The sequence below is a fragment of the Physeter macrocephalus genome, chromosome 1 (genome assembly GCF_002837175.3).
Source record: "Physeter macrocephalus isolate SW-GA chromosome 1, ASM283717v5, whole genome shotgun sequence".
Classification (NCBI taxonomy): Eukaryota; Metazoa; Chordata; class Mammalia; order Artiodactyla; family Physeteridae; genus Physeter; species Physeter macrocephalus.
The window spans coordinates 86,679,490-86,687,175 of NC_041214.2; the positions used below are offsets into that span (position 1 = coordinate 86,679,490).

At 46.3% G+C, this 7,686-nt stretch overlaps 1 pseudogene; it reads right to left on the minus strand.

Moving 5' to 3' along the window:
• Positions 1-1,504: 1,504 nt before the first annotated feature.
• On the minus strand, positions 1,505-2,331 carry LOC112065044 (NADH dehydrogenase [ubiquinone] flavoprotein 2, mitochondrial-like; annotated as a pseudogene).
• Positions 2,332-7,686: the final 5,355 nt, after the last annotated feature.

Consider the following 7,686-nt stretch of genomic DNA (forward strand, 5'->3'; position numbering starts at 1 on the left):
GAAAACTCAAAACATACAGGTGTTTCTCTTTGGGGTACAGGTAGTAAGTGACCCACAGAAGTCATTATTGCTTCAGGTTCTTATTCCTATATATTTCTGCAAACCTAGGTATGTGTGGAATTAGGATGCTGACCCAGAGAGAAACAGCTAAAAGACCTCAGATATTGTTTTTTGGGTTTTTTTTTTTAACATCTTTATTGGAGTATAATTGCTTTACAGTGTTGTGTAAGTTTCTGCTTTATAACAAAGTGAATCAGCTGTATGTATACATATATCCCCATATCCCCTCCCCTCTTGCGTCTCCCTCCCACCCTCCCTATCCCACCCCTCTAGGTGGTCACAAAGCAGGGAGTTGATCTTCCTGTGCCAGGCACCTGCTTCCCCCTAGCTATCTGTTTTACATCTGGTAGTGTATATATGTCCATGCCACTCTCTCACTTCATCCCAGCTTATCCTTCCCCCTCCCCGTGTCTTCAAGTCCATTCTCTACATCTGTGTCTTTATTCCTGTCCTGCCCCTAGGATCATAAGAACCATTTTTTTTTAGATTCCATATATATGTGTTAGCATACGGTATTTGTTTTTCTCTTCCTGACTTACTCCACTCTGTATGACAGGCTCTAGATCCATCCACCTCAGTACAAATTACTCAATTTCATTTCTCAAAAACTAGTTTTTAAAGACAGTCTTAAAAATAATCATATTTATAAGCATCATATTTACTAGTCTGTCATAAGATCAAGGCCAAACAGTGACTTTGAGAAATCCTGAAACAACTGGATTAGTTTAGATCTATCCCTGAATTAAAGCTGGCTATTAATTTTTTATTCCAGCTTGCAAAACTCATATCTAGTTTCTTGAACTGGATATTGTACACAAAGGGTTTTATTCTTTCTTTTAAGTAATATGCATTCATCTGAGGAGTATATTTCCCATATCCACAGAACTTTCCAAATCAAGTTACACTTCCAGTTTCTTCCCCCAATTAGTTTTTGTATACTTGCAGGGTCACGTTTTGTTTTGTACCTTCCTTCTTTAAAAATGATAAATAGTACTTCTAGAGACAACTACTCTATCCTCGTTACACCTACAGTCTGCTTGATATGTCACTTAGCAGTTGAAATTACAGTAACAATTGTGTGCTGTAAATATAAAAATGTTTAAAGAGAATACTGACAAATAAGGTTTACAGAAATATCATATTAACTTAAGACTTGGCTATGGCTAAAGATGGGAGAGCAAAATGTATTTGAAATTTGACAGAATTTTTACTTCACAATAACCTAATATTACTGATAAAAGTGAAGGGGCAGTTGAAAATGGGTAATGTTGAAATAACTGTTAACTAGCTTATGAAATAATGTGTTCATAGTTAGCCAAAGACAGCAGACAACTAAAATGGTGCTCCGAAGTTCTGACATGGCACTTACTGCTGCAAGTTGCTAGGTTACAAGTAAGGTGTACACAGATGGAAATGAACAAATAATATAAAAAATCTATGTAGATAGATAGGAGATTCATATTTTATTTCTCCAGTGACATATTTACAGTTGAATATAAATTAAAGGCCTGCTTGCACACCAAAGCCAGGTCCTTTAGGTGGTTCAGTCAAAGAGGTAAGACCTCCGGCTGGCTCACATGAGAAGCGTCCACTCCTTGGCCCAGGTTTTGGGATTCTGCCAGCCTTGAGTTCATCAATAATTTTTTCAATATCCTTAGGTGTCAGATCCTCAAAGCAGTTGTCATTTGAACCATTGGTGTGTTTACACAGGCCCCTGAACATTCCACTTCTATAAGAGTGAAAAGTTTGTCTGGCGTAGTCTCTCCAACCTTGATTCCAAGCTTTTTCTGAATGGCCTCCAGTATGCTGTCGGAGTTATGAAGCATGCAAGGGAAGCACGCAAGGCATAGTAGTGCCGACCTGAACATATTTTCCAACTGGTTTTCGGTTATACATTGTATAAAAAGTTGCTACTTCATATACTCTCATTGGAGGTACTTGTAGAACTTCTGCAACCTTGTTCCTAGCAGAGATGGGCAGCCATCCATTCTGTCTTTGGGTTAAATCCAGGACTGGAAGAACAGCTGCTGCTTTATGCCCTTCTGGGTAGTGTTTTACAATTGCCTCTATCCTCTTATAGTTTTCTGGTGTGAAATCAAATGGAGTATCTGGGTTATTCTCAGGAGTATATCTGTGCACAAATAAGGCTCCTCCAGCTCCATTCTGCACAGCTGTCTTATGCAAATTCCTTACATGTCTTCTCCACTGGGCAGCGAAGCCAGCCGCGCGGGCCCAGAGCACCGCAGAGAGGAACATGGCAGGCCAAACTGCAGGCCTTCGGGCCGCGCCAGGCCTACTGTTATGTTTTTAATCCACTGTCTGAAAGACTAACTGAGCTATAATTAGACAGACCGACTCTCACAATCACCTGGCTCTTAAGAGCTGTTTGCTTCCGTTGCCCCCAGATGACTCAGGGGCGAGAAGGGAGGAGAGAGGCGCTGAGTACATTCTCCATCCTTCATCCAACAGGACTGTCTGAGTTCCTGGGCCGGTGGTGCCAGCAGGGGGCCAGACACCAAGCTGACTGGGCCCTGCACTCATGGAGGGACACTCAGGTGACTGAAAACAGTAAGGGGGGACCTAGTGCTGACGTGACATGGAAGAGGGGCCACTCGGGGTTAAATGATGAAGGAGAAAGAGTAGGCCTGGCCTAAGAGAAGGCCTGGCCTGGGAATCAGACCACAAGGGAGCAGATTCCAGTTCTGCTGCTGATTAATTCTGTGACCCTGGGGAAATTATTTCACTTCTCTAAACCTTAGTTTTTTCATTTGTTAGTGCTGACGATAGTGTGCCTCGTGAGGCTGTGATGCCGAGAAGATGAGATAACAGGTGGGAAACATCATCCAGGCTGTAGGTGCCACAGGAACCCAGGGTCTGGAGAGTAGGGAACTCACTAGAGCTTGAGGCAGTTGAGGAAGACTGAACGGAAGAAGGGGACTTTGGCAGGCAAGGAGCAGTGAGGTAACAGCACCACCTACCCAGAATGCCGGGCTCCTCCCTCAACTCTCCACCACCCTTTCACAGCGGCCCAGCTGCAGAGCACGGCGCTGTCAGGACCCACTGCCCATGGAGGCCCCCTGAAGACAGGGACCCCATCTTCGGCATCTTGGCCTCCATCCACTCATAGTGCGGGGCTTGGCGTTCATTAAATACTCAGGAACGTTTGTGGAATTCAACAGTCACTCTCTAGATTAGTTTATGAAGAAATCACAGCTCATGATTCAAGAAAACGGATTCATTTGTCTCTGTTCTACTTTCCTTTGTGATGCAGAAACAAATCAGTAATTGACATCCCATATGAGTTTTCTGAAAAAAAAAAAAAAAGTGCCAGTAGGTGAGAATCCAGCTGCCCAGGCCAGAGGGGAGCAGGCTGCTTCTTGGGCCCCTGTGGGAAGGGGGTAGATGAGAATGGGCCCCAGGCCAGTTCGGACCCGGCGGCCTGCCTGCCTTCACACTGCCCAGCCCACACGTAAATGTGAGCAAAACTGCCACTTTCCCTCCTGCACTAAAGACAATAATCACAACTACCTAGAAACTAGGAAGGGTGATGGACCCAGGAGCCTGGAGGTCAGCAAGCCCATGTGGTGACGTGGCTGCCTCCTAGAAGCTGCCCTAAACCTGGAAGGAGAATAGAAACAGGCCACAAGGTGGAGTCCTGGGGCACCTGCTGCTCTCAGAGGTGGCCCTGGGGAACAGAGGTAAGGAACCTGATGGTGACCTTAGGGAAGGACACTGTGTCCCAGGAGAGAATGTCCAGGCATGAGCTGCAGCCATCAAGAAGTCATGATGGGGAGGCCCCACCGCACACACCCCCCTCCAGCCATTTCTCTCCTTTCTTTCAGTCCATCTCCTGCATCCCGAGCTCCCAAATCCAGGGTTTCAGGCAGCTCTTACACAAGGTAGAGCAGAGCCCTCATGAGACAAGGACAGGATGGCACCATCATCCCAAACAGAGAAATCACACCATCGCCAGGGGTGGGGATGGTGAGAGGACAAAAGGGTGTTTGACCTGGAGATGGGAGGCCTCAAGGAAGTATGGTGGTAGTTTTGTGGCACTGTCAGGGCTATGAAAGAAAGGGAACTCTCATCCTCATGGCCCTGCGAGTACTTCCAATAATATCAGCGAACGCCACATAAGAAGCACCCTTTCTCCGAGTGGTTTTTAAGTGTCCGGTATTATTACACAGGCAACAGTTTTATTTCTCATAACCACCCGACATATTAAATGGAGTTATTCCCATGTTTAAATGAAGAACCAGAAGCTTAGAAAGGTTAAAAACAATAGCCCAAGGTCCCACAACCAACAAGTCTCGGAGCTGGGATCTGAATCCAGGTCTGCTTGACTTGAAAGCCCAGCATGCTCTTCCCAGTAGACCCTGATTCTGCTTGTGATGGGAGAGGAGCTCCTGGGAGGTAAGTTTTAGCTCCAGTGCTACCCACACAGGAGGCCTGGGAGCACGCAGAAGTGCCAAAGACCTTCACAGACAAAAAGCAGAGCGACAGCCTGGCCAAATGAGAATTATGAGGAAGTCCTCTATATAAAAGCGGTAATTTCACTATAATTAGAGAAATTCCTGATCGAGGGGCCATTCGGTCTGTCAGTCATTCTTCCTTGAAAGCTTACCATGTGCTATGTGTACTCTCTGGTCTTTCAAGATCATCTAAATCCTACTTAATCTGCCTGAAGCAACCTGAATACCTCCTTCCCTGGTCTGCCTGGACAGGACCTGGGCAGAGGGCCGAGCTCAAGGACATCAGATTCTCTTGAGGAGACCCAGTTCCTGCATTTGGGCAGAGCCTGGCCTTGTCTTAATATGCCCCTCAGTAAATCTGAACACTTTCCCAGACCTTTAGGGACTGGCTGGGAGTGAACTTGGGAAGGTCATGTGCAGCCTTAAGACACAGGAATTTGAGATGCTTTAATATTTTTTATAACTCCTCCTTGCTAAAGCACCTTTCAGGAAGGATTTGCTTAAGCTTGGGAAGACTTCTTTCAAGAGGGCCTTCACCACACAAGGTTAACTGATTAGGAGGGAAAGAGGCAGCAGCTCCAGCATGAAGTTGACCCCTTCACACCAATGTGAAAGGACTGACCCAGTCAGTTGTCAACTTTCAGGCTGAGGCAGGAGGACACTCCCTTCTATTCAGGGAGGCCGACAGCTCCCAGCACAGCCAGCACTAACATGCAGGCATCTGTCCAGACAGTTATCCTTTTATGTAATTGTGAAATAAGATGCCAAGTTGTAAATGTCGCTGCTGAAAAGAGGAAGATGCTTACCAGGAAGGCTGGAATTCATTAGGATGAGATTTTTTAAAGGGCCCTGTTCCTCTGGTCCTTGATATAGTCATCTCCATGGGAACTACATCCGGAGCGTTTCATACATAATGCTGAAAGACTGTTTTGAAGATGAAACAAGGTTGATATGTGGAAGTAGCAGCCACAGTGATGGCCCAGAGAAGATGCTGGTTGGAGGACAGCTGTAATGACAGCAGTAAGACCACTGAAATGTAAGGAATAAGTGAATGAGATAACTGCCCCCAAAGCAAAGAGGAGATGAAATCTATAAAGCATGGGGGAGAATGTTTGAGCAAAAGGAGGAGTAGTAGTCTACAAAACGCAAAAAAATGTCTTGCATCTCAGGCTGGTTGAATGTCCGCCATGTCAGAATCCCATGAGAAGAAAGCAAAAAAGGTAGTGGATAGAATAATCTAGGATAATGGATTTGAAAAGGGAACCTGATAATAACTGAGGCCAATATACCCATTTACGGATGGGGAAACCGAGGACCAAAGAAGCAGATGGACTTGCCAGGGATTACACAGTCCAGCTAAGTGGCCAAGCTGATCCCAGAACTCAGGTCTTCTGACTCCCTAGCCAATGGTCTCATGTTAACTAGCCCCCCTGCCACCACCCACTCCCAGCATGGACCATGAACTCCTAGGGAGCAGAAGATATTGTGTAATGGCCCAAAGGGTTGTGCACAAGACTTGCCAGGTACCCAACACAACTAGCTCATGGAGGATCCGCAAATTACCCGTGAAAATGTAAACCTGAAGATTAATAAGTAGTAGCCAAAGAAAAGAAAGACTTCCATGACCCACACAGTTTGTAGTCAACTTTTGGAAATGGGAAAATGGCTCTCCATATTCTCACATTAACCTCAGGCAGAGATTTTAAAAAAACAAACAAATCTTTACATTCCTCTAAGAACACACCTTGAGCTGTGCTAAATTCAAAGGGAGGCAGGAACCTGACTTAGCATCTCAGAGCCACCCATGGAGACTCAAGCTCGGCGCCCCGTGTGAGAGCCACAGCAACCAGCAGTCAAGTATTGTCCGCCCCGTGTCCACCATCCTCTGTTCTAGGCAGATCTGTGTATTCCCGGGAACGTGTCTGCTGCTACATTCAATCAGTTGGGTGAGGGGCATTCCGACCAGCCTCTCAGACGTAAAATCTTCTCACATATGTGTTTAAATCACAAAAACAAGAACTGAAGTATCAGTGTGTGCCTAGGTCATGTTCTCAGGTAGGGGGAAGCTTGGCTCACGTGTTAGGAAGAGACCTGTGTGTGCACCTGGTGTTTGAGGAACACACTTGTGGCTGGTCATCCTCCTCAGTTGAGTTCAACTCCCTGATGCTGGCTGCCCAGGACTCTTGGTAAATGATGGAATGCCGGAAGAGCTTCCGGCATTCCCACCTCATGGCTCAGCAGCTGGAGCTTTAAACACTGGTTTCCACGGAGAACAATAGTTTGGTAAGAGCTCAGAAAAGCTGACCTGGGCTATTTCAGGAAATGGAAGACTTGCTGCCTACAAGGTATAGAAGGTGGTTCAGGGGTCACACAGGACTGGTGAATGTGTGATCACAAAATAGGATCCACTGAAGTATGTCAACTCAAACTGGGAAAAGATGCTCAGGACCTAGGTGGGCTTTCTGGTCTAAGACATACTTCCTCTTGAGCTTCAACTCCAGGGGATAAAGTAAAAAATGTGGTGCCGTCTTCACAAGAGGAGGTTGGCTCGCCTCGTCCTCTCCTGCTCCAGTTTCAGGCTAACAACATGGTGCCACTCGGTTCTAACAAGTTGGGAAAGGAAAGACAAGATCCCAAGTGCTGACTCAAAATGCGCTTTCAAGACCTTCAAATCCCCATTACCAATCACCACCCTGACCCTGGATGGCACTGAGGAGGTTCCACTGCCCGGGTGGTTGTTTGTGGGGTTCAGAGAGCCCACCCCCGCTGCTGTGTCTGAGGCCCGAGCACCAGCCTGGCTGGGCTGTAGGGTTGAGGCCTCTGCACAAGTGCACTGCAGAAGGCAATGTCCATGGCCTTAAAACCAGCTGGGAGGTTCCCAGGTCAACATTCCCCGATGGAAACAGGCTTGAGACAGCTCATCATCAGCCTCCAATTAAACCAGCCACAAGGCATGTCATCTGACCATGGATGGAATTACAACCCAGGATGAGTAATTAAGGATACCCCCAAGCAAACAAAAGGATTTTAAAAAACCTCCTTTCCTCGCCCCTCCCTTCTCAAATCCCCAGAAACAACAGACACATCTTAACACACACAAAACAACACAAAACATAATAGGTCAGGAAATGATGAGAAGGTAAGACTCACGTAG